At 48.9% G+C, this 26,329-nt stretch overlaps 1 long non-coding RNA gene across 1 annotated transcript in view; it reads left to right on the top strand.

The window, feature by feature from the left end:
* Window positions 1-13,199: 13,199 nt before the first annotated feature.
* Window positions 13,200-26,329, top strand: part of LOC140410592 (uncharacterized) — a 95,532-nt gene continuing 82,402 nt past the window's right edge. Inside the window, exon 1 of the long non-coding RNA XR_011940695.1 lies at window positions 13,200-13,408. This is a non-coding gene — a long non-coding RNA (uncharacterized lncRNA). The remainder of the gene's footprint in view (window positions 13,409-26,329) is intronic.

Raw genomic sequence — 26,329 nt, 5'->3', positions numbered from 1 at the left:
GCGCCCGCACATGTTTCCGGAGCAAGATGGGTCCTGGGGCCGCCAGCCAGGTCGGCAGCGACGTTCCAGAGGAGGACTTCCTGGGGAAGACAAGGAGGCGCTCATGAGGCGTTTGATTAGTGGTGGTACACAGCAGTGACCGGATGGAGTGGAGAGCGTCCGGGAGGACCTCCTGCCACCGTGAAACTGGGAGATCCCTGGACCATAGGGCCAGTAGGACGGTCTTCTAGGCCGTGCCGTTTTCCCTCTCTACTTGCCCGTTCCCCCGGGGGTTGTAGCTGGTCGTCCTGCTCGAGTCTATACCCTTGCTGAGCAGGAACTGGCTAGCTCGTCACTCATGAAGGAGGACCCCCTGTCGCTATGGATATATGCGGGGCAACCGAACAGTGTGAATATGGTGCTAAGGGCTTTAATAACTGTGGCCGCTGTCATGTCGGGGCAGGGGATGGCGAAAGGGAAACGGGAGTACTCGTCCACCACGTTCAGGAAGTATGTGTTGCGGCCGGTGGAGGGGAGGGGCCCTTTGAAATCCAGACTGAGGCGTTCAAAGGGGCGGGAAGCCTTGATCAGGTGCGCTCTATCCGGCCTGAAAAAGTGCGGTTTGCGCTCTGCGCAGATGTGGCAGTTCCTGGTGACTGTACGGACCTCCTCCACGGAATAGGGGAGGTTGCGGATATTTATAAAATGGTAGAACCGAGTGACCCCCGGGTGGCAGAGGTCCTCGTGGCGGGTTTGGAGACGGTCTATTTGTGCGTTGGCACATGTGCCGCGGGATAGGGCACCGGACGGCTCGATCAGCTTTCCGGGACTGTACAAGATCTCGTAGTTGAAGGTGGAGAGCTCGATCCCCCACCTTAAGATCTTGTCATTTTTAATTTTGCCCCGCTGTGCATTATCGAACATGAAAGCTACCGACCGTTGGTCCGTGAGGAGAGTGAATCTCCTGCCGGCCAGGTAATGCCTCCAATGTCGCACAGCTTCCACTATGGCTTGGGCTTCCTTTTCCACTGAGGAGTGGCGGATTTCTGAGGTGTGGAGGGTTCGGGAGAAAAAGGCCACGGGTCTACCCGCTTGGTTAAGGGTGGCCGCTAGAGCTACATCGGCGGCGTCGCTCTCGACCTGGAAGGGGAGGGACTCGTCGATGGCGCGCATCGTGGCCTTTGCGATATCCGCTTTGATGCGGCTGAAGGCCTGGCGAGCCTCTGTCGACAGGGGGAAGGTAGTGGTCTGTATTAGGGGGCGGGCCTTGTCTGCGTACTGGGGGACCCACTGGGCGTAATATGAAAAGAACCCTAGGCAGCGTTTCAGTGCTTTGGAGCAGTGGGGGAGGGGCAATTCCATGAGGGGGCACATGCGTTCGGGGTCGGGGCCTATTATCCCATTGCGCACTACATATCCCAAGATGGCTAGCCGGTTTGTGCTAAACACGCACTTGTCCTCGTTGTATGTGAGGTTCAAGGCTTTAGTGGTCTGGAGGAATTTTTGGAGGTTGGCGTCGTGGTCCTGCTGATCGTGGCCGCAGATGGTTACGTTGTCGAGATACGGGAACGTGGCCTGTAACCCGTGTTGATCAACCATTCGGTCCATCTCCCGTTGTAGACCGAGACCCCGTTTGTGACGCCAAATGGGACCCTTAGGAAGTGGTATAATCGCCCGTCTGCCTCGAAGGCTGTGTACTTGCGGTCACTTGGGCGGATGGGGAGCTGATGGTAGGCGGACTTGAGGTCCACGGTGGAGAAGACCTTATATTGGGCAATCCGATTGACCATGTCGGATATGCGGGGGAGAGGGTACGCATCTAGCTGTGTGTACCTGTTGATGGTCTGGCTATAGTCTATGACCATCCTTTGCTTCTCCCCTGTCTTTACTACTACCACCTGTGCTCTCCAGGGACTATTGCTGGCCTGGATTATGCCTTCCTTCAGCAACCACGGGACTTCGGACCGAATAAATGTCCGGTCCTGGGCGCTGTACCGTCTGCTCCTAGTGGCGACGGGTTTGCAATCCGGGGTGAGGTTTGCAAGCAAGGATGGGGGTTCAACTTTGAGGGTTGCGAGGCTGCAGATAGTGAGTGGGGGTATTGGGCCGCCGAATTGAAATGTTAGGCTCTGCAGGTTGCACTGGAAGTCTAATCCCAGTAATGTGGGCGCGCAGAGTTGGGGAAGGACGTAGAGCCTGTAGTTTTTAAACTCCCTCCCTTGCACCGTTAGGGTCACTATGCAGAACCCTTTGATCTCTACGGAGTGGGATCCTGCCGCTAGGGAAATCTTTTGCGTACTGGGACGGATGGTCAAAAAACAGCGTCTTATCGCGTTGGGGTGGACGAAGCTTTCTGTGCTCCCGGAGTCGATCAGGCATGGTGTCTCGTGTCCGTTGATCAGCACCGTTGTTGTCGTCGTCTGGAGCGTCCGGGGCCGTGCTTGGTCCAGCGTCACCGAGGCCGGACGTGGTTGCAGTGTTTCAGCGTCTTCTTCGAACCCTGTGGAGCCGTCGATGCTGGGGTCCATTGTTGTCGTCCAAGATGGCGGCGGGGCTGTACAAAATGGCCGCCCCATGCATCGCACGTGGCTGGGGGGTCCCAAGATGGCGGCGTGGGTGGACAAAATGGCCGCCCCCATGCATCGCACATGGCTGGGGGGTCACAAGATGGCGGCGCCCCTCCTCCCCTCGTGGTGGCCGGGACCCAAAATGGTCGCACATGGGGCGCTGGGGGGGTTGGGGAGCGTTTGGGATACGCTGGACTCTCTCTTCTCCGGGGACAGCGACGACCCCCCAGGACCGGCACACGGCCGCGAAATGGCCCTTTTTCCCGCAGCTCTTGCAAATCGCTGCGCGGGCTGGGCAGCGCTGCCGGGGGTGTTTCGCCTGGCCGCAGAAATAGCAGCGTGCCCCCCCGGGATGACCTGGCGTCTGGACCGTGCAAGCCTGTGGGGGGGGGGGGGGGTTTGTCGCGACGGGGGTCCACGGAGCCCAAGGGGCTGCCGCGCAGTCGGGGCCGTACGCGCGGGCGTTTTGCGCGGCCGCATCTAGGGAAGCTGCAAGGGCCCGTGCCTCTGAGAGTCCTAGCGACTCTTTTTCTAACAGTCTTTGGCGGATTTGGGGCGAGTTCATACCTGCCACAAACGCATCGCGAATTAACATGTCCGTGTGTTCAGCCGTGTTTACCGGCGGGCAGCTGCAGGCCCGTCCCAAGATTAGCAGCGCGGCGTAGAATTCATCTATCAATTCTCCGGGACTTTGCCGTCTCGTTCCGTGTTGGTAGCGTGCGTAGACCTGATTCACTGGGCGAACGTAGATGCTCTTTAGTGATGCGAACGCCGTCTGGAAATCCTCTGCGTCTTCTATGAGAGGGTAAATTTCCGGGCTTACCCTTGAGTGCAGGACCTGCAGTTTCTGGTCTTCTGTGATCCGGCCGGGGGCCGTTCGGAGGTAGCCTTCGAAACAAGTCTGCCAGTGTTTAAAAATTGCTGCTGAGTTCACTGCGTGGGGGCTGATCCTCAGGCATTCCGGGACGATCATGAGCTCCATAGTCCTTTAAGTCACGCTTAATAAATTGTAGCGCACAAAGACTTCCGAGAGACGAATAGAGATGAAGTCGATGAGGCTTTATTAAGCGTGACTTGTTCCCCGCAGTTCAGCAACAGACTGGAGCTGCGGGGAGAATTCCTGGTTCTTATACTCCGTCTTCAGGGCGGAGCTAGAGGTCAACAGCCAACCAGGACCCGGGATCTGTCAGCCAATGGCATCACGGCTTCACAGTCCCACATGACCCCTAATGCATACTACCACAGGGGCGAAACCCACGCAAACACGGGGAGAATGTGCAAACTCCTCATGGACAGTGACCCAGAGGCGGGATCGAACCTGGGACCTCGGCGCCGTGAGGCAGCAATGCTAATCACTGTGCCACCATTCTGCCCTGTGATAGACATAGTTAAGTGATCCCACAACCAGATCTAAGCTCTGCAGTTTTGCCGGACCCAGTCATGAACTGTGGTGGACAATTAAACAACTAACTGGAGGAGGCTCAACAAATATACCCATTCTCAATGATGGGGCAGACAAGCTCATCAGTGCAAAATACAAGGCTTAAGCATCTGCAACATACTCAGCCAGAAGTGCTAAGTGCATTATCTATCTCTGCTATTTTTATTCATTTACTGGATATGGTTTTCGCTGCTAGGGTAGAATTTATTGCCCGTCCCTAATTGCCATTCTTGAACCACAGCAGGGGTGATGCAGAATCCCAGGATTTTGACCCAATGACAGTGAAGGAACGGCGATATATCTCTAAATCAGGATGGTGAGTGACTGGAGGGGAACCCCAAGTGGTGATGTTCCCAGGTATCTGCTATTCTTGTCTTTCTAGATGGTAATAGTCATGGGTTTGGAAGGTTCTGCCTAAGGAGCCTTGGTGAGTTCCGGCAGTGCATCTTGCAGATGGTGCACATGGCTGCCACTGTTCATCGGTGGTGGAGAGAATGAATGTTTGTGGATGGGTAGCAACCAAGCAAGGGGTAGTAATCAAATGGCTGCTTTGTCCTGGATGATGTCAAGTTTCTTGAATGTTGTAGGAGCTCGACTGATCCATCACACTTCTTACTTGTACCTTGTAGATGGTGGACAGGCTTTGGCAAATCATCAGGTGAGTTAGTCGCCACAGGATTCCTAGCCATTGTCCTGCTCTTGTAGCCAGAATATTTATATGGCTAGTCAGTTCAGCTTCTGGTCAATGATATGTAGCCACCGAGCAGCCGCAGTAAAATTAGGCACCAGGAAGAAACAGAGCAAGGCCTGTTTCGACAAGACAGTGCATGCGACTGAGTTTGATGTAGGACAGCAGGTCATGCTCTCCATTTACAACCCCAGCACGTTCCTGTCACCTAAGTATTCGGGTCCGTACTCCGTTGCGGACAAAGTAAGCCCCTCCATTTATAAGATTAAGTACCCAACGGGAAGACCGTGTGGTTTCATATTAACCATCTCAAGGCATATAGCTCGCAGTCTAACCACGCACACCACGTCATGCTCGATGCAGCAGACCACACCCCGCCCACAGCCAACGTACCCCTACCCTCCCCCAACATGTCCACCCCATCCACGGACTCAACCTCGACTCCACCCCTGAACTCTAGACTCTGCCTGGGAACGCCCACAGACAGCAGCAGCAGCGACAGCGACTGTGACACAGACGATAGCCACAGCTTGCCTCCCTACTATCCCCATGCAACAGGCCCCACACCCAGCGAATCTGAACATGATTCGAGTGATCCCTTCCTGATCACATTCCTTAACAAACCTCACCAAAGACCACCGCCCTACGATGACGACCCCGACTCCACCCCCACAGAATTAGACACGACTATTTGGCACCGTGACAATTCGTACAGGCTCGTCCAAAGCGACGAGATGGACCCTAAGTCACACCATGCAGCTTTAGCAACCCTCATCCATTCAAGAGTATGGCATCCGGGAGAAGATGATGACATTGAGTCTGACTCCCAAAACGAGAACCACTTTGCGACCCTGTTCGCAACTGATAACTGAGGTGTCCAGATGATGTTTTAAAAGGAACCGCTTGGGAGAAACGGTGTCCTTTCTGATGGAACCTGCACCATGTTTGTTGAATGTTTGTTCGTTAAGGTTAACGTTAAGTGTTGTGTGTAAACTCGAATGTTTTCACGGTCCCACGTCACCACTCCTTTAACGCCCCCGGCTGTTAATGGAACAAGTTTGTCCCAGACAATAGTTCAGAGGAATTAGGATGTCGACAGAAAATTGTTAAAGGTACAAGTTTGTCCCAGACAATAGTTCAGAGGAACTAGTCTGTCGACAGAACCCAACTCATAGTTGCTCTCCTAATCCGAGAGGCAGCCCCTCATGACGACCACATTCTTACCCGTTCTTGCCGGTTGCTCAGGCAGTGGAGAAACGGCATTGGTCCCCGCCCTGCCTGAGGACCCCCCCCTCTGGTCAGCTATGTGCGGGTAGAGCACATACGGCATTGATCACCGTCCTACCCGGGGATTCCATCCAAATCTTACCCGCCGCGGCCCATACGCACCCCATTTTGGCTCGTTACGTTCAAAATTCTTTTGTTTGGTTTTGGCAACGCTAAGGTTGCTTCCCTATGCTATTTACATCCTCAAACACTGGGATGGTAAATCACACAGGCTGCGAGACGGCTCGCAGTACGGCATCTTAGATGTCTTGTCCAAATATTCGGTGTTTTAAAAAATGAGTGACCAATTATAAAGGGAAACTGCCACTAAAAGACAGACATGTTAACGTACAAGATATTAAACAAGATAGTAACAGAAACTATGCTTGATCCACAGAATTCCAGAGGCTCCAGGAAGAGAGAAGAGACGAAAAGGAAGAGAAGAGAAGAAAGAAGAGAACAATGAAGACATCATACGTGTTTTTCGTTATCATTATAATTTGTATTCGGTTACACGCGAACGTGAACCCCCTGACCCCAACCCCCCCCCAGCCATCAATGATTCACTTCCCCATAGCACCCAGAGCCCATTGACAAGTAACAACACACCATCATGGTGTGATAGGTTTATAACGTGGTACTCCCTTTCATATGTAATTGAATCCCTTTTAGCATTGGCGATATTCTGCAGCATCGTGCAGACTATTCGCATGAGAAAATGGCGAAGGAGAGCCTACCGCTCTCGCACCCCGGTATACAGGATAAGATCCCCTATTTTCAGTTTTCACCAAGCCCCTGAACCCCTTGATCTACAATAAAGGACATTCGTTTTGCGTCATTTGTGAATAAAGAAATATGTCTCATTTGCAACTGAGAGATTGTACAACTCTGTGCTTGACCACCAAGCCAGAGGAAAATGTGTATGCTGCTATGATTTTTGTATTGTTAGGAAGTTAGGATGATTGGATGTTTAAGTGAGTGTAGCTTATGGAAGATAGTTAGAGGTACTGTTTTTAAAATATGTTGTACTGCATGTCCCTGTTGTGACTTAGCACCACTTAGAATTGTCAGTTAAAATTTTGTGCATAGTTATGGTCAGTGTAGAGGCCATGGAAGAGTGCTCGCTGGGTCAGGGAATGAAGACGACGCAGTTATGTGATCCATCACGCTTCGCGTTAGGGATCACAAGGAGGGCGTGTACCCACCTGGGTTGGCCACTTCCCGACTGTAAAATGGAGATCCGCTAAGAATGCAGGGAAATTCAGTCAAACGCAGGAAAAACAGCACGTGCAAAGTTTCCTGTATATCAGAACTTGCAGGAACCCAGGCAGCACTGAAACTAACAACCATCTACATATTAATGAGCGATCCCCGGGAACAATTGGAAACAGTTAAGGTAAACAAGGCCAAGCCAGACTCCTCGGCGCCAGCAGGAGCCAAAACAAAGGAAGGCCAACAGATACTTAGGAACTGCCCAGCGATCAGGAAACAGCTCCAGTATTGGAGAAATCGATCCAAGTGATCAGAACTTAGTCCAATCACTTGGAATCAGGTATGGGGTCCACCCCAAATGGTGCGAAGCCCCTGGGGACTATAAAATAGAGTCCCCAAGTTCAATTCGTCCTTCTTGGCAGGGTCTCTCAGCAGCCCGAAACAACCCTTGACCGTGACCTGCCTAGTAGCTGCACCAACCAAGTAAGTCTCCAGTCAACGTACGCTATGAGATAGGCGCTCCTAGCTACCAGTCTATACCTGCTTCGAAGCCTGCAGACTCAGAATCGAACGGAAGGCCATTTGTTCCCCTGACCTGGTGGGCCAGTTCCAAAGCTAAGTATAGGCCTCGTAGTGTTAGAGATAATCTAGTAAGTAGAGTTTTATACATGAGTCGTGATTGACTGTGTGTGATACATGTGTTTTGATTTGAAACTTACTAACTGGTGTATTGAGTTATTGATCAGCACTTGAGCTTGAACCTCGTGGTGGTATCATAAAGATACCTGGCGACTCTAGAGCAAACGTTATAGAAACAGAGCAAATTAAGTAAAGACACAACGAGCAACATTTAAGAGCCAACCAAAAGTTAGCAACAGATAACCCTCCTGATGTTGATCATGGGGGGGATAACTCAATGGTAATGCCATTGAATTTCAAAGGGTGATGGTCAGATCCTCTTTTGTTGGGGATGGTCATTGCCTGGCACTTGTGTTCCACGAATGTAACTTGTCATTTGTTAGCCCAAGCTTGGATATTGTTCAGGTCTTGATACAATTGGACATGAACAGCTTCAGTGTATGGGGACTTGTGAATGATTCTGAACCTTGTGCAGTCACCTGCGAACATCCCCACCTCTGACCTTACGATGGAAGGAAGGTCACTGATGGAGCAGATGCAGATGATTTGGCCTGGTTTACTATCCTGAGGAACTCCTGCAATGATGTCCTGGAGCTGAGATGATTGACCTCCAACCAGCACAACCATCTTCCTTTGTGCCAGGTATGTCTCCAATCAGTGGCGGGTTTGCCCCATGATTCCCATTGACTCCCGTTTTGCTAAGGCTTGGGTGACATGGTGGCCCAGTGGTTAGCACTGCTGCCACACAGCACCGAAGACACGTGTTCGATCCCAGCCCCGGGTCACTGTCCGTGTAGAGTTTGCACATTCTCCCCGTGTCTGCGGGGTCTCATCCCCACAACCCAAAGATGTGCAGGGTAGGTGGATTGGCCATGCTAAATTGCCCCTCAATTTGGAAAAAAAGTAGAATTAGGTACTTTAATTTAAAAAGTTTTGCTAGGGCTCCTTGCTGCTATACCAGGTCAAATGCTATACCAGGTTGATGTCAAGGGCAGGCACTCTCACCTCACCTCTGGAATTCAGCTCTGTTATCGATTTTGAACCAAGGCTGAAATGAGGTCAGGAGCTGAGTGACCCTGGCGGAACTCAAACTGACCGACCATGAGCAGTTTATTGCTGAGTCTGTGCTACTTGATAGCACTATTGATGACCCCTTCCATCACTTTACTGATGATAGAGATGGGGCGGTAATTGACCTGGTTGGAATTTTCCACATTGCCAGGAAGGTGCCAGTGTTGTAGCTATGCTGGAATAGCTTGACTAGGGGTGCAGCAAGATCTGGAGCACATAGAGGAATATTGTCAGGGCACATAGACTTTGCAGTATCCAGTGCCTTCAGCATGATATCATGTGGAGTGAATTGAATTGGCTGAAGACTGACATCTGTGATGCGGGATTTCTGGAGGTGGCAAAGATGGATCATCCACTCAAGACTTCTGGCTGAAGATTGTTGCAAATGCTTGAGCCTTATCTTTTCTCTAATGTGCTGGACTCTTCCATCATTGAGGATGGGGATATTTGTGGAACCTGCTCCTCCAGTGAGTTGTTTAATTGTTCACCACCATTCACGGCTGGGTGTGGCAGGGCTGCAGAGCTTAGATCTGATCTGTTGGTTGTGGGATTGCTTAGCTCTATCACTTGCTGCTTATGCTATTTGGCCTGTAAGCAGTCCTGTGTTGTAGCTTCATCAGGTTGACACTTCATCTTTAAGTTGCCTGATGTTGCTCTTGGCATGCCCTCCTTTACTCTTTATTGAAACAAGATTGATCCCCCGGCTTGCTGGTAGTGGTAGAGTGGGGGATATGCTGTGCCATGATGTTACAGATTGTGGTTGAGTGCAATTCTAGTTGCTCGATCTGTTCGAAGTCTAATCCATTTAGCATGGTGATTGTGCCACAAAAAATGACTGGGGTAACCTCAATGTGAAAATGGGACTTTGTCTTCACAAGGATGTGGTCACTTCTATCGATACTGTCAGGCAGAGATGCATCCGCAGCACGAATGTTGGTCAGGATGAGATCTAGTATATTTTTCCCTCTTGTATGTTCCCTCACCACCTGCCACAGTCCCAGTCTAGGAGCTATGTCCTTTAGGACTCAGCCAACTCAGTCTGTGCTGGTGCTACCGCGCTACTCTTGGTGATGGATATTGAAGTCCCCCACCCAGAGTATATTCTGGACTCTTGCCACCCTCAGTGCTTCCACAAAGTGATGTGCAACATGGCGGAGTACCTATTCATCAGCTGAGGAGGGATGGTACGTGGTAATCAGCAGAAAGTTTCCTTGCCCATATTTAACCTCGGTTCCGAGTCAATGTTGAGGACTCCCAGGCACCTCTTTCCTGATTGCCTGCGACCTCTGCTGGGACTGTCCTGCTGGTGGGACAGGACATGCTCAAGAATAGCCATGGTGGTGTCTGGGACGTTATCTGTAAGGTATGATTTTCTGAGTATGACTGGGTCAGATTGATGCTTGGCTAGTCTGTGAGACTGCTCTCCTGGTTTTGGCACACGCCTCCACATGTTAGTAAGGAGGACTTTGCAGGGTCAACAAAGTTGCTGCTTCTGGTGCCTAGGTCAATGCTGGGTGCAGGTTAGCCTGGTTCATTCCTTTTTGTTGTCTTTGTAGCAGTTCAATAGATCACCTGGTGATAATCAGATCTTGCTGCTGCCAATTCCCTGGTCTTCGGTGTCTCCACAATATCTTAGGTTTGCTCTCAAAGAAGATGCCAAGTGTGCAAAGTTCACTATAACAGCAAGACTCAAGTAGTCTCAATTCTTGTTTATCTTTCTCAGACTATGATGTTTGTGGCAGGACCATGCTTCATTGTCTGTGCCCACTCTTGCGCTTAAATCCTCCAGTAAGCAAAGGTGTTCTGATTTGGGATTCTGTTGATAGCAGTGTCAAGCTCCTCATAGAACTGGTCTTTCGAATTTGTAGTAGAGTATAATGTTTGTGCATAGATGTTCATAGATGAATTGAAAGGCAGCTGGAGCGAACCATTTGAACCACTTAAGACCATAAGACCATAAGACATAGGAGCGGAAGTAAGGCCATTCGGCCACTTGTTGGGGTTCTATCATCAAGAGTACTGAGTTCCTTGCAGCGAAGCCTACATCTTGCTCACACATTTTGTCTGAACACTTCCTCTGCCAGGTAAGGTTTCTCTTTCAGTGACGTGCTCTTGGCAAACCTAACCTCTTTTAGGGGAGCTTTGTAAATATTAAGCCTATTAATGTTGATCACTGCTGACTTGTCAATGTTTCCAACCAGCTGCAAGTCACCCGTCAATCCTGTGCACATGGTCCTGACATTCTAGTTTGCCAATCAAAGAGTCGTCATCTTATTTTTGTTTGTTTGTCTGTCTTGTTGAGGAAAGACTCCAGGTTCCAAGCTTTCATTGAAGAAGATGGAGCTTGGCAGTTCAACACCTTATCAGCCAGGTGATAACCGTCTTGAGGTGGTGGGGGCTGAGGGCGGTGGGGAGGGAGGCTGTGGGCATTGATGACTGGGATGTCTGACCAGTGGGAGATGGTGGTCTTTTCCACAATTGGCAAGTCTTCATGGCGACACATGGAAACTGGCCCAGGCTAAAGCTTCTGGTTGCTCCTACAATCAAAGAAGCCTGATGGGGCAGCACGGTGGCGCAGTGGTTAGCATTGCTGCCTCACAGCGCTTAGGTCCCAGGTTCGATCCCGGCTGTGGGCCACTGTCTGTGTGGAGTTTGCACATTCTCCCCGTGTTTGCGTGGGTTTCGCCCCCACAACCCAAAGATGTGCAGGGTAGGTGGATTGGCCACGCTAAATTGCCCCTTAATTGGAAAAAAATGAATTGGGTACTCTAAATTTATTTAAAAAAAAGACAGCCTGACAGCACTAGGCCTCCATGTCAATTGTGTTGGGCCTATCACTCATAACTGCTGTCTCCCGTGTTGTGTTAACCTTCTGCAGCAAAACTGGAGTGTTCACTCCAGGGAGCAAACCAGGGCAAAATTTAGAGAGAATTCTGCCGCCCAAATGTCAAGGTGCTCCTCTCAGCCTCAGCCCAAAGGAATACAAAGAATTACATTTGGCAATGGCTTGCTTGCAGGAATTGCCAAAAAGATAACATACTTAAACACTAATCTGACTTTGGCTGCCACTCCAACTTTGTTATTTAGGGTTTACTCCCTTAGCTTTCAACTCCCCTGGGGAATCTACTAAAAGGACTGGAGCTATTTGCACATAGCTTGGAGTTTGGTTCAGAAATTTTAAGGTTGAGTCCACATGATGCTGGGCTTCTACAATGCATATCTGGAGGCCAAACCTTGTTGAAGTTTCTCTGAAGCTTTATCCTGGGCCATTTTCCATGTGTCACCATGAAGACTTGTCAATGGAGAAGCTGTTTACTTACAGATTTATTTTACACATTTTGCTCTCCTTTTCACTTTTTGTGTGTCCAACAAACCAATGCGATGTGCATAGTGTGCAGGTGAAGAGAGTGAGCATGCTTTTTGCTTTTGTGTACAGGTATCCTCTTTTTCATTCTAGACCACTGGCTCTCTAATTCACTTAAGTGAATTAAATCATATCAGTTGCTCTGTATGTTCATTGCTGTCATATGAAATAACTTAATGATTCATATCTGCCCACATCTTACAAGTTGTTCTCTTCGTCCGCTTTTGATGAGGCATAAGGTGGCAGAATCAAGAGTTATAGATATCATGCTCGGATCACAAGGCAGCACCATTGTTTGGTCCCTGGGTTATGTATTTGTGTAAGTAGATATTGGACACTGTAAGTTTAGTCTAGTATATAAGTAGTGTGAGATCTACATAGCAAGTGATATCTGAAAAATTATCAACAGAAGGCACAAGTTTGTAACTGTATAAGCCCCACGAGACCCACAGTGATGACCTGATTGATTTCCCCATGAGGCTCTTGGAATACGAGCACGCCCGCTGAGGGGCGGAGGTCTAACAGCAGGCTCATTAAAACCCACTGATAAAATCTAGCCAGGAAGGGAACCAACACCTTTGGATGGTCCCGACTGGGACTAGTTGTACTTCCCGCCGCTTTGCGGCTTTGCTTTGGCCTGTTGAATAAACCTTTTTGTTTGAATCCTTCCCGGGACTCCTGTGATTGTAATAGTAACCAAAGCAAGAGCAGACAAATTGGAAAAAATCTTAAGTTGGTTGTGTCCAGTGAACATTCTGTTTATGCTTAGCACTAGGGGCCAAAACATATCTCTGGTGATGCAAGCTATGCACGTGTTATTGTGTTAAGGTTAAAATTTAGCCCAATGATTGATTGAAAATTTCCTTAATCAAACAAAAGTGCTGCATTCTTTGCTTCTTCACTCATGGAGGCTGATCTGAAACTGATTGCACTGTTATACAAAAAACATCAGTTCTAGAGGCTGTAGCCAAAAGGAGTATTGGAATGATTTGTTTTAGAGAAAGGATCCATCTAAATGTAGTACTAGATTTATTCAGTGTGCTTATATAGATTATCTGCTTACAGCTGGAAGAATTAATTTCCAGTGCTCAATGTGATGTAACCAACTGTTCATCATGATCTGAAGAATTGAAGACTAGTGGTTACATTTTCATTTAAGTCAGTTCTATTTCAGTTACCTGGTAAGTATATTGTACTAAAATAAATCATTGTGTATTGGTTAATACAACAATAGTATTTGATATTATGTTTGCGTATAAAAATAATTATTGTTTTACACTGCTTTAAATATTATCAACATTTTTAAATCCCTGTTTTATTTTTCAAAAATAATTTTTTTTGGCATCACTGAGCTGAACAACTGCAGCATTTTACAAAATGAGGATACATAGAGTTTCTTAGTCCCCAATTATCTATGTGAACTAGATAGATGTTGCAATGGATTATACCATAATATCGAGGGAATGTATCAAGGGAATTATTATAAATACTGAAGATGAGTTTGGGAATGAGACATATATATGGACTTTTCATTATAATTCGCTGGATCCTTTCCATGTTTGCTGTTTTCTTAATTTTGTAAGTTTTCTTTATGTCCATGTAAATTTCAACAAGCATGAAACTAGATGACAGTTGATATATTGGCCTATAAACTGGATCAAGCCTGGTGCAACACATCTGCACATGCTTAATCAGGCCCATGACAAGGTCACAGGAAATTGGTCCGCCAGCCTCATTTATTATTGGTGAGTTGCATGCTCCAGTTGCGGCTCATGAGGCATTTCCAGGAATCAGGAAGATAGCTTGTAATGATAATCTAAGGATGTATGGGGGAAGATACAATCGGATGGGGTAATAACAGTAGTTGACAGAAACCAACAAACCTAATGTGGAACTGGAGGGAATATGACTGCTCCTCGTAGCACCAAACTAAAACGCTGTTGTGTTAGGTATCGGAGGATGCCAACATGGATTATCCATTCGGCACTTATGGCTACAAACACTTCAGCCTGGTCTTTTGCATTGAGGAAGTGAATATTTGTGGAATCTCTTTCATTGGTTAGTTGTTTAACTGTCCACCACTATTCATAACAGGATGTAGCAGGTCTGCAGAGCTTGGATCTAATTCTTTGGTTGTGAGATTGCTGTATTGCATTCTGGCTCTGCTATTAGCATGCATATAGTCCTGTGTTGTAGCTTAAGGTTCATACCTCATCTTTAGGAATACATGCTGCAAATCCTGGCATGTTGTATTGCATTCCTTGTTGAACCAGGGTTTATTCATCTGACTGGGAAAGCAATTATAGTTCCATTTTGGGTTTTACAATCCATTCAACAGCTTGAGCTGACATAGTGTGAATGGCTTTGATACCAATGGAAATGGGTCTCTCAGTGCAGACGTTGTTAGTGGGCAATGGTCTGACTTGGATAGCCACAGTCACAATTAAAGCAGTGGGGATGTTCTATGATGACTGCACGATGTTCAGCACCGTTTGCGAATCCTCAGATACTGAAGCAGCCTATGTCCAAATGCAACAAGACCTGAACAATAGGTCTTGACAAAGACTTTGACAAAGAGTCATCGGACTCAAAACGTTAGCGTTTTTCTCACCCTACAGATGCTGCCAGGCCTGCTGAGATTTCCCAGCATTTTCTCTTTCATTTCAGATTCCAGCATCTGCAGTAATTTGCTTTTATTTAAGACCTGAGCAATATCCGGGCTTGGGCTGACAAGTGGCAAATAATATTTGCTACACAAGTGCCAGCAATGAGTATCTCCAGCAAGAGAGAGTCTGAACATCGCCTCTTGATTACAATGGCATTACCATCATTGAAACAGCTTCATAGAGATTACATTTGACCAGAAACTGAACTGGACTAGCCTTATAAATATTGTGGCTACAAGAGCAGGTCAGGTGCATGGAATCTTGCAACAAATAACTCACCTCCTCACTCTCCACAGCTTGTCCACAAGGCACAATTCAGAAGTGTGATGAAATACTCTTCACTTGTCTGGATTAGTGCAGCTCCAACAACACTCAAAAAGCTCAACTCCATCCAGGACAGAGTATCCTGCTTGATTGGCACCCTATTCACAAATACTCACTTCCTCCATCACCGATGCACATTGGCAGCAGTGTGTACCATCTAACAGATGCACTCCTTAGACAGCACCTACAAAACCCATGACTTTTACCATTTATAAGGACAAGGGCAGCAAATACATGTGTACATCACCACCTGCACGTTCCCCTCTAAGCCACTCACCATTCAAAATGGGGACGAAGAGCCTCTTTCTATGCTGTAAATCCCTATGACTCTATGTGTTTGAGATATATCACTGTTCCCTCCCAGTGAGTTCTCCCAGTGAGCCAGAGAAGACACAGCCAGAGTGAGACAGCAAAGAGTGAGTTTGGGAATTTGAATCTAGGTGGGAATTCGAAGCTTGGGGGGGGAGGAGGTGCTTTTTATCCCTGGTAAGTGACTGGTAAGTAGTTTTTCTTTTCATTGTCTAATTTATTTATTTCTTCTTTCATGTTTTGGAATTGTAGTTGTATAAGTTAACCTAAGGTTTAAGATATGGCAGGATATCCCAGACCCATGTCATACTCCTCGTGTGCGATGTAGGAGCTCAGGGACATGTCCACAGTCCCTGGCCCCTTCACGTGCAAGAAGTGTGTCCAGTTGCAGCTCCTGTTAGACCGCTTGACGGTTCTGGAGCTGCGGATGGACTCACTTTGGAGCATCCACGATGCTGAGGACGTCGTGGATAGCACGTTTAGCAAGTTGGTCACACCGCAGGTGAAAGTTACTGAGGGAGATAGAAAATGGGTGACCAAAAGACAGAGCAAGAGTAGGAAGGCAGTGCAGGTGTCCCCTGCGGTCATCTCCCTGCAAAACAGATACACCGCTTTGGATACTGTTGAGGGAGATGGCTCACCGGGGAAGGCTGCAGCAGCCAGGTTCATGGCACCGTGGCTGGCTCTGCTGCGCAGCTGGGCAGGGCTATAGTGATAGGGGACTCAATAGTAAGGGGAATAGACAGGCGGTTCTGCGGATGCAATCGAGACTCCAGGATGGTATGTTGCTTCCCTGGTGCAAGGGTCAAGGATGTCTCAGAGCGGCTGCAGTCCATTCTGGGCGGGGGGGGGGTGATCAGCCAGCTGTCGTGGTGCACATAGGCACCAACGATACAGGTAGAAAATGGGACGAGGTCCTACAAGCTGAATTCGGGGAGTTAGGAGTTAAACTAAAAAGTAGGACCTCAAAGGTATTCACTGACTGAGGGGAGCTCAGTGAATAGGCCCAGTAATACTGAAAGGAATAAAACGGGAAGTAAAAACATTATTGGTAAGCGACGCGGCAGGTTGTTACATGAAGATATGGGTTCAACGACAAGGAAAATTAGGAGAAAAGTGAAGAGGAAATATAACTTAGGAGAGGTTACTGATCGAGGTGTTAAGATTCAAAACAGGTAAAAATGCCAACATAAGTGTACTTTAACTGAATGCTCATAGTATTCAGAATAAGGTAAATGAGTTGATGGTGGAAATCATTGTGAATGACTATGATTTAGTGGCCATTACTGAAACATGGTTAAAGAATGGTTACAACTGGGAGTTAAATATCCGAGGGTATCAAACTATTCGGAAGGACAGAGTGGATGTTAAGGGAGGTGGTGTAGCTCTGTTATTTAAGGATGACATCCGGGCAATAGTAAGGGATGACATCGGTGCTATGGAGGAGAAGGTTAAATACATTTGTGTGGAAATCAGGAATAGTAAGGCGAAAAAGTCACTGATAGGAGTAGTCTATAGGCCACCAAATAGTAACATTATAGTGGGGCAGGCAATAAACAAAGAAATAACGGATGCATGTAGAAAAGGTACAGCAGTTATCATGGGGGATTTTAATCTACATGTTGATTGGTTTAACCAGGTCGGTCAAGGCAGCCTTGAGGAGGAGTTTATAGAATGTATCCACGATAGTTTCCTAAAACAGTATGCAATGGAACCTACGAGGGAACAAGCAGTCCTAGATCTGGTCCTGTGTAATGAGACAGGATTGATTCATGATCTCATAGTTAGGGATCCTCTCGGAAGGAGTGATCACAATATGATGGAATTTAAAATACAGATGGAGGGTGAGAAGGTAAAATCAAACACTCGTGTTTTGTGCTTAAACAAAGGAGATTACAATTGGATGAGAGAAGAGCTAGCTAAGGTAGACTGGGAGCAAAGGCTTTATGGTGAAGCAGTTGAGGAACAGTGGAGGACCTTCCAAGCGATTTTTTTCACAGTGCTCAGCAAAGGTTTATACCAACAAAAAGGAAGGATGGTAGAAAGAGGGAAAATCGACCGTGGATATCTAAGGAAATAAGGGAGAGTATCAAATTGAAGGAAAAAGCATACAAAGTGGCAAAGATAAGTGGGAGACTAGAGGACTGGGAAATCTTTAGGGGGCGACAGAAAGCTACTAAAAAAGCGAGAATGAAGAGTAAGATAGATTATGAGAGTAAACTTGCTCAGAATATAAAAACAGATAGTAAAAGTTTCTACAAATATATAAAACAAAAACGAGTGGCTAAGGTAAATATGGAGGATGAGAAGGGAGATTTAATAATGGGAGATGAGGAAATGGCTGAGGAACTGAACAGGTTTTTTGGGTTGGTCTTCACAGTAGAAGACACAAATAACATGCCAGTGACTGATAGAAATGAGGCGATGACAGGTGAGGACCTTGAGAGGATTGTTATCACTAAAGAGGTAGTGATGGGCAAGCTAATGGGGCTAAAGGTAGACAAGTCTCCTGGCACTGATGGAATGCACCCCAGAGTGCTAAAAGAGATGGCTAGGGAAATTGCAAATGCGCTAGTGATAATTTACCAAAATTCACTAGACTCTGGGGTGGTCCCAGATTGGAGGATTGGAAATTAGCAAACGTGACACCACTGTTTAAAAAAGGAGGTAGGCAGAAAGCGGGTAATTATAGGCCAGTGAGCTTAACTTCGGTAGTAGGGAAGATTCTGGAATCTATCATCAAGGAAGAAATAGCGAGGCATCTAGATGGAAATTGTCTCATTGGGCAGACGCAGCATGGGTTCATAAAGGGCAAGTCGTGCCTAACTACTTTAGTGGAATTTGTTGAGGACATTACCAATGTGGTAGATAACGGGGAGCCAATGGATGTGGTATATCTGGATTTCCAGAAAGCCTTTGACAAGGTGCCACACAAAAGATTGCTGTTTAAGATAAAGATGCATGGCATTAAGGGTAAAGTAGTAGCGTGGATAGAGGATTGGTTAATTAATAGAAAATAAAGAGTGGGGATTAATGGGTGTTTCTCTGGTTGGCAATCAGTAGCTAGTGGTGTCCCTCAGGGATCAGTGTGGTGCCCACAATCGTTCACAATTTACATAGATGATTTGGAGTTGGGAAGCAAGGGCAATGTGTCCACGTTTGCAGATGACACCAAGATGAGTGGTAACGCAAAAAGTGCGCGGATACTGGAAGTCTGCAGAGGGATTTGGATAGGCTAAGTGAATGGGCTAGGGTCTGGCAGATGGAATACTAATGTTGACAAATGTGAGGTTATCCATTTTGGTAGGAATAACAGCAAAAGGGATTATTATTTAAATGATAAAATATTAAAACATGCTGCTGTGCAGAGAGACCTGGGTGTGCTAGTGCATGAGTCGCAAAAAGTTGGTTTACAGGTGCAACAGATGTTTAAGAAAGCGAATGGAATTTTGCCCTTCATTGCTAGAGGGATGGAGTTTAAGACTAGGGAGGTTATGCTGCAATTGTATAAGGTGTTAGTGAGGCCACACCTGGAGTATTGTGTTCAGTTTTGCTCTCCTTACTTGAGAAAGGACGTTCTGACACTGGAGGGTGTGCAGAGGAGAATCACTAGGTTAATCCCAGAGCTGAAGAGGTTGGATTATGAGGAGAGGTTGAGGAGACTGGGACTGTACTCGTTGGAATTTAGAAGGATGAGGGGGGATCTTATAGAAACATATAAGATTATGAAGCGAATAGATAGGATAGATGCGGGCAGGTTGTTTCTATTGGTGGGTGAAAGCAGAACTAGGCGGCATAGCCTCAAAATAAGGGGAAGTAGATTTAGAACTGAGTTTAGGAGGAACTTCTTCACCCAAAGGGTTGTGAATTTATGGAATTCCTTGCCCAGTGAAGCAGTAGAGGCGCCTTCATTAAATATTTTTAAGATAAAGATAGATAGTTTTTTTGAAGAATAAAGGGATTAAGGGTTATGGTGTTCGGGCCGGAAAGTGGAGCTGAGTCCACAAAAGATCAGCCATGATCTCATTGAATGGTGGAGCAGGCTCGAGGGGTCAGATGGCCTACTCCTGCTCCTAGTTCCTATGTTCTTATGTTCACTGTCGCTGGGTAAAAATCATGGAATTCCCTTCCTAACAGCACTGTTGGTGTACATATATCACATGGACTGCAGTGGTTCAAGAAGACAGCTCATCAGTGCCTTCTGAAAGGCAATTAGGAATGAACAATAAATGCCATCCTAGCCAGCGGGGCTCACATCCCATGGACAAATAAATAAACTCTGGACATTTACCAGGTTACAGTTTGTGATGTTTGCAGTCAACTGGGATGTGCACCAATGAAAGGTAGGGCTGTTGTCAGTTTGCAGAATGTGGAGTGTGTTCCAGTAGGGCATTTGGGATTTTGGACATGTGTGGGGAATTTTTTTGAGGTCCTGCATCAATGGATTAGCTATCAGCTGGTGATGTTCTTTGAGGAGGGTTATTTTCCCTGTGAACCTCAGGAGATTAATCAGCCGAGCTGTTTTGATCTCAATGTCCCAGACCTTCTTGGAGGTGGACATTTACCACATTTGTGTGGCTGTTCCTGAGCCAGGTTCAGCAGCAGTGCTCTGCGGTTGGGTAGGCGAGGGTGAACAAAGCATTGTGTAGCTAATCCAGTTCAGGTGTGAAGCTTCCCAGTTCTCTTTCACCTGCAGCAATTTTGCTGACTGGGCTGACTTCCACAGTCGGAGAGAGAGATATTATTGCAAAATAGTTATTTGCAGGGGTACTGTGAGTGTACTTGCTGGCTTTTACTTCTGTGTCAAAACCTCCAGCATCTGTTCTAACAGAGCACACACAAACTTGGGGCTGTTTTTTAAACCTATTCTTTATATATTTCAAGTGGGAAGGGGAATCCACAAAACTTTGTCTGGGCATTCCAAAGAAAATCTCTTGCAGAGATGGCTATTATGTCACATTGCCTCTACTAAAGATGGAAGTTAGTTTCTCGATGCTTTTACAAATACCTTGTCTGGCAAGAGGATTGGGTCCACTCTTTCTTAGAGGATGGCCTTCCAGCAATTCTGCCAGTGGCTTGTGTGTCCATTTAAAAAAAAACTCAGGTCTTATTGCAAGTCCAATATTTCTGGACAATTTGACGTTTCTTCCTTCATTATTATTACAACTAGGAGCTGTGAAACAACACCAGCAGCACTGATTTTGGGCCACTGGTGTGGTTTCCTGCTCAGATGCTCCCAGGTGGTGCGAGAGTTTCCATACCATTTGGCTTGAAAAGTGTGCAATCAATCTTCTCTGGTCAAAGTTTCCCACCATGAAGAATATTCATCAAGGGACTAGAGGAGTGCTGTTGCCACATAAAAGTCTTCATTTTCCCTGTATTCTTCCAGGACCTGTTCATTTTCCAGGATACGGCAAGGGATGAAAGTTTTCCTGAAGGCCCGAGAAACAAATTTGGTGGCTGCCGGTTTGAAAAGTCGAGTAAAGCGATTGTAGATTTCAGGGTGAGGTGGGATTTGATTAATGGTGGTTTCTGCATGTCTGCTGTAGACATTCCAATTGCCCTTCTGCAGATTCCAGCATTGTATTGACTTTGAATTTATGTATGGTATTTCAAGACCAATCCAAATGAGGGCTGGGCACTATTTTGTTTTTATGTTTGTTTTACACAAACTTACCAATCTCACATACGATTGGTAAACTAGACACAGGTTCAGTTCACTTTACCACACATAGGATGGCTCGGCATACAGATTTACCTTACGGATTCAGCAACTTTAACTTTCAAGGACCATACTACACATGACTGACTGCTCTACATCCTGTGCACTTGGTCATTTGCATATTCCCTTAAAGTGAGACCACAACATGCCCTTTTTTCACCCAAGATAACATTATACAAAAGATAGATTTCTAAGAATTTAAAAAATCTAGAGTCTGTACAATATATGGTGGTTGGCTAATCCTCCCAGATTCCACCGTTTCAGTTTTCAAGTTTGGATGTGTTTTAGATGCACTTGGAGTGTGGCGTGTTCTATAGTTGTACAATTACTTTATCTGGCTTTTGTTTCTTCTAATGTAATTCCATTCACTGTTGTGACCTCATAGGATCTCGGCTCACTTCACACATCGAATATTTCTGCAAGAGACCAAGTTCTTAGGGTAGGAGGCTTGGTCAAACCCTTTTGTCCTATGCACAGTCTAGGCAGTTCTGCACCTGTATGCCAGTCATCGGCTGTCTTTGCTGTCTCTTGTTTTTCACAATAATCTTTTTGCATGTCTGCGAATTAGGACAGGACATGGCTTAGCAAGGTTGTCCTAAATTGCCTTCTGCACATGATTTATGCCAGTGACGATAAGCACATATCCAAAGGTGTTGCTCTTAAGTGTAACATGGCAAAACTTTGTTCTGCTTCCCTGCACTTACGATTAATGTCTTAACTGTGTGAACCATTAGCTCAGCAAGAATGTTGGATGCAGGATAGTGTGTTCAGGCTCTCATGTAGTTTATACCCACTGAACACACATGTCCCCAAAAACACACAAGTCTACTTGTTTCCTTTGACCAATTGTCCTCTATGATCTTTTCAGGTGTATCAAACAAACTGAATATTGCATTCATTGGGGGTGATCTTGCACCTGCCTTAGCCATCAGTGACAATGAAAACGTGGGCGCAAAATATTGCAAGAGTTGGGAAATGTGATTCTTGCCAGTGAGATTGTGTTCCCCGTTTTTCCATGTCCTCGCTGATGACGTAACGAGTTCTCACCCACAAAGGTCAAGAACCTTATTGTAATACATTTGAATACATTTTAATGCAATTAACTAGCCTCACGCCACATGATCTCCCTTCACTTAATATTCATAGCTCGCCAACATGACATCGCAGTCAAGTGGGTACCGCTGGTGACCCTGCGTAGGAACATTCCTGGGCAGTGCCTGGCACTGCCTCTTGGCACAGCTTGGTACAGGCTGCGCGAGATTGACACAAGTTGACACAGGTCAACCTTATCAGTTTGGCACAAGTTGGCACTGTCAGGTTAGCACAGGTTGGCACAGCGGAGAACCCAGTTGCTGGTGCTGTGGTGGGAGGGCTGGTGCCAATGAGGGGAGTCGTCCATGGGGGACATTTACATACTGTGTTGTTAGGGGTGCTCTTTAAAGACGCCACCCGGTCCCTGTAGAGCTGGCCATGCATGGCCATGCCAGCTCTACCAGGACCCGTCGTGGAAGACTTTTTATTATTATTTCTTTATTTTTGTTAAATTTAGAGTACCCAATTTTTCTTTCTCCGAATTAAGGGGCAATTTAAGTGGCTAACCCACCTAACCTGCACATCTTTAAGTTGTGAGGGTGAAACCCATGCAGACACGGGGAGAATGTGCAAACTCCACACAGACAGACCCGGGGGCGTGATCAAACCTGGGTCCTCAGCACTGTAGGCAGTCATGCTAACCACTGCGCAACCCTACTGCTGCCTATTGCAGCAGACTGATGCCGAAAACCACGGCCACTCATTTGTTTTTCAGCGTGCCAGAAAATCTGGTCTAAAAACCTGGCTTTGCAGCTGGAGAGCTACACATCGGGGGGCAAAATTCTCCGTTATCGGCGCAAAATCCGCCGATCGGTGCAAAAAACGGCGCAAATCCGACTTCCGTCACGTCGGAAAAATGGGTCATGGCTGGCCGCCGCTCAGCCCCGAGGTTCGAGTCACGGGATGTGGAGGCGCTCCTGGACGCAGTGGAGCAGAGGAGGGACACCCTGTATCCCGGGCACGGCCGCAGAGTTGCCCCACGCCACAGCCGGCGTCTGTGGAGGGAAGTGGCAGAGGCCGTCACCGCTGTGGCCCTGACACCACGGAGTGCCACAAGAAGGTGAACGACCTCGTCAGAGCAGGCAGGGTGAGCCTCCCCATATCCCCCCTCCCCATATCCTCCCTCCCCCATATCCCCCTCCCCCATATCCCCCCTCCCCCATATCCCCACTCCCCCATATCCCCCCTCCCCCATATCCCCCCTCCCCCATATACCCCCCTCCCCCATATCCCCCTCCCCCATATCCCCCCTCTCCCATATCCCCCATATCCCCCCTCCCCCATATCCCCCATATCCCCCTCCCCCATATCCCCCCTCCCCCTTATCCCCCTCCCCCATATCTCCCCCTCCCCCATATCCCCCCCAATATCCCCCCTCCCCATATCCCCCTCCCCCATATCCCCCATATCCCCCCTCCCCCATATCCCCCCTCCCCATATCCCCCCTCCCCATATCCCCCCTCCCCCATATCCCCCATATCCCCCTCCCCATATCCCCCCTCCCCCATATCCCCCCTCCCCATATCCCCCATATCCCCAAGTGAATCCAGCCCTAACCTTAACCTCTGCAATGCACGCGCAACCGATGGCGTGCATTCATATACCTGCCTAACACTGTTGCGTTTTACCCCTGCCACCACCCCCACCCACCCCCCCCCCCCCACAGGAGAAGCGCGCACACAACAATAGGGAGCATGTGAGGACTGGAGGAGGCCCCGCTGATGAGAGACCACTGACAGAACACGAGGAAAGGGCCCTGGAACTGGCTGGCGGACCTGATGACCGGGAGGTTGCTGATGCAGAGGTCGGGGGCGTACTAGCAAGTGAGCCACCGACAGCCCGTCCCCATATCCCCCTCCCCTACATCCCCCTCCCCCATATCACCTGATCACTGCCTGCGTGTCTAACCATGCATGCTTCATTGTGTATCGCAGGACCAAACGTCCATGCACCCATCCCCGCAGATGCAGACCGCCCGCAGGATGCCCCTCGGAGGCCATGGGAGACAGAGAGACCCGGACCCTCTAGCATGCGACGCCCGCAGGATGCCCCTCGGAGGCCACGGGAGACAGAGAGACCCGTACCCTCTAGCATGCGACGCCCGCTGGAGGCCCCTCGCACACCACGGGAGACGGAGAGACCTGTCACGTGCGGGAGCGACCACCCAGCGACGAGGGGGGCAGCCACAGGCCCCCGTCACATCCGAGCCAGGACACCACTACCCAGGACACCACTACCCAGGACACCACTACCCAGGACACCACTACCCAGGTCACCACTACCCAGGACACCACTACCCGGGACAGCACTGCCCAGGACACCCCTACCCGGGACAGCACTACCCAGGAAGACGAAATACCGGACAGTGACTCAGAGTGGATGGGTGGAGACAAATCCCCACCCCAAAGTGCCATGGACTCAGAGTGGGGCGAAGAGCACAACACAATGCCACTGCTGTCACCAACACCCTCCACCATCGCAGAAACACTCACCTCGGTTGGGCACTTTAGTGATGAGGCGTCTGCTACACTCACTGGTGCGCACAACACAGCCGTCCCGGTACAGCAGGTGGAGGTAGGAGCAGCAGAGGGGCCGGGCAGTCGGAAGGCAGCCCAGCCCAAGCGAACATCTGCCGCCCAGATGGATCCCAGGTTCCTGGAGTTACCACACCCACACATAGATCCGATGCAACCACCGACCCGGAGACGGGCGAAGAGGGTGACGGCCGGCTTGCGGCAGCTGCAGTCGCAGGTGAGGAGTCCACCCGCGTCCAGGAGCTGGAAGTGGTGCCGGTCATACGTGCCTCCCAGGCCGACACCGCACGGGTGGCGTCCACGGTGGAGGCAATGGGTGCGACGGTGTCAGACATGGGGAACGGTTTGCGAGGCCTGGGGCTTTCCGTGCAGGTGGCGTCTGTGGCCCAGGACATGGCTGCCCTCTCACAGGAGGCCATGAGCCAGTGCCAGCGCCAGATGGCAGAGGCGCTCAACACCATAGCCCAGTCTCAGCAGGCCATAGCCCAGTCTCAGCAGGCCATGGCCCAGTCTCTGCAGGCCGTGGCCCAGTCTCTGCAGGCCATCGCTGAGGGCATCGGCGCCAGTGGCCATGTGCGAGCCGGCATCGCAATGTCACAGACAGGGTTTGCCAAACCCCTGGGCTCCATGGCTGCAAACCTGCAGACCCCTGTCGATACCAGCACGGGCCTCCAGGACTGGCAGCGCCAGATGCCGGGGGGGCGTCGGATGGCCAGTCCGTTCACATCCCCCACCCATGTAGAGGCCTGGGGGCCATCGGGCACCCCGAGGGAGGAGGAGGTGGTGTTGTCCGTCCCGGGTCCCCCTGTAAGGGAGGTCCGGGAACACCGCGACACCTCGGACTCCCCCCCCTTCCGTCCCAGGTGCATCGGGTGGGCAACGGGCAGGACAGGCTGGCAGCTTGCCATCCCAGTCGCCCGGGCCACAGCCTGGCCCATCTAGGCCAGGACGCCCCGGGAAACGGCTGCCAAAGGGATCCCGTGTCAGAGGGCAGGAATCACAGGAGTCCACCTCCAGTTCTGCTGTACCGTCTGGGGAACCACGTTTACGTAGTCAAAGGCCCGTAAGGCCAAACAATTAGACACTGAGTAAGTTGGCACGGGTGCAGGGCACAGATGAGTTTTAGGGGCTAGGGCACGTGCATGAACTCGTTTGGTTATTAAAGTCAATGTTACACCTACAGAAGCTGCCTTTGTGCTCTGTCCAAAGCGTGCGGGGGTGTCATGTACGTTGAGCGCAAGTGTGTGTGTGAGGGGTGGTCTTACCTCAGCCCCAGGTGAGTCTGCCCCGTTCCCCCTGGGCCGCCATCAACATCCCCCCGGGCAGAGGACGGGACCGTGCGCTGCAGTGTCACAGCCGCATGCAGGGATGGTCCGGGTGGATGGTGGTACTGTGGCCATGGGTCAGACATAGCCCAATGATGTGGAGCCAGGAGCTCACCACAGGGCGGGTTGT

The sequence above is a fragment of the Scyliorhinus torazame genome, chromosome 4, assembly GCF_047496885.1.
Source record: "Scyliorhinus torazame isolate Kashiwa2021f chromosome 4, sScyTor2.1, whole genome shotgun sequence".
Lineage (NCBI taxonomy): Eukaryota > Metazoa > Chordata > Chondrichthyes > Carcharhiniformes > Scyliorhinidae > Scyliorhinus > Scyliorhinus torazame.
The sequence above is the reverse complement of the archived record's forward strand: the minus strand, read 5'-3'. Positions and strand labels throughout refer to the sequence as shown.